The sequence below is a fragment of the Pinus tabuliformis genome, chromosome J (assembly GCF_031772625.1).
Source record: "Pinus tabuliformis cultivar Carrire ecotype Pingquan chromosome J, CPIR1, whole genome shotgun sequence".
Taxonomy (NCBI): Eukaryota; Viridiplantae; Streptophyta; class Pinopsida; order Pinales; family Pinaceae; genus Pinus; species Pinus tabuliformis.
This window is the reverse complement of record NC_142295.1, coordinates 1,313,821,026-1,313,822,508: the sequence shown is the minus strand read 5'-3', so window position 1 is coordinate 1,313,822,508 and position 1,483 is coordinate 1,313,821,026.

Below are 1,483 nucleotides of genomic sequence, written 5' to 3'. Positions count from 1 at the left end.
GTTGGAAAACTTTCTCGACTTTGTTTGCCATAAATGCAAGCTTCACATTTTGCATTGTCCCTTTTGAAAGTGGGAAGTCCTTTAACCATTCCTTGTTTCTGCAATTGAGAAAGACTCTCAAAATATAAATGTCCATATCTTACATGCCATAGTCTTACAGGTGAAATACTTGTACTCACTACCCCTGCAAAATCAGAATGCCTTGGAATAATTGTCTCTTTCATCCGCAACAGTTTTCCATCTTCATATTCTGTCATCATTGTTTTCAAGTTCTGTTTGACTGAATTAATCTTGACTAAACCATCTTCCATAATCCCCTGATGTCCCGCGTGTCGAATCGTGACTAAAGAGAGCAAATTTTTCTTAAATGTTGGTACATACCATACATTGGAAATCATTTTTTCTCCAATTCTAGGAGAAAAAAATTTAACTGCTCCTTTTCCATAAGGAGCATGTTTTGTATCATTAGCAAGAAAAATGGAATTAAGTTGGCAATCTTGAAAATTCCAAAAAAAAAATCATGTCGACAAGTCATGCGCTGAGTTGCACCGGAATCCAAGATCCGAGCATCTTCATAATCACTTCTAAGATGGGATGAAAGTTGTGATACTGGTGAGGAAGTAAAAACATATTCTGAGTTATCATCATCTTGATCATTTGCAAATTGCGCTGAATGCTGCTGAAACTTGGGAATTTTATTAAGTAAAGTTCGAAAATCTTCAGCATAATGGCCAACTTTGTTACATATTCGACACACAATTTGACTTAAGTCTCTTCATCTTCCTGAAGATTTTCCTCTGCCTCTGCTTTGAGTTCTATGTTGAGATTGTCCTCTACCTTGATTATTGTTTCCTTGTCCTTGAAAATTGCCTCTTCCTTGGTTGTTTCCTCTACCTTGAAAATTACTCCTTCCTGAGCTATTGCCTCTGTTAAAGTTGTTTCCTCTACTTTGGCTTCGACCTCGACTTTGTACATTATGTGCTGCTTGATTCTGATTGCCTCTGCCTCTGCGTTGAGAACTGTCTGCTGATGATTTACTAGTGCTGGCCTCTGTGAGAAAAACATCTTCACCAACTTTCGTCTTCTTCCCAAAGGTTTTATCATGTTGTGTCAACATTTCACAAAGCTCATCAAACTTTAGTTTCTCTAATTTCCCAGTTAATTGTAGAGTCTCCAAAAAATGCGTGTAGGAAGAAGGAAGTCCAACAATTACAATTGTTACCGTAAAGCTATCATCAATTGCTGGAAAACCAGCGTTAATGATTTCCTACTTAATATTCTTAAGTCTTGAGATATATTCAAGAACATCACCTCCTTCAGTTAATTTTTGTTGCAACAATTTTAATTGTAGATCAACTTTCTTTGATTCAGGCTGAGTATCAAAGAGGTCTTTAAAAGTTTTCAAAGTAGACCATGCATCTGTAGCATTTTCTATATGGACATACATTTCATCATTCACAGAAGATTTAATAAGAGCTAAGGC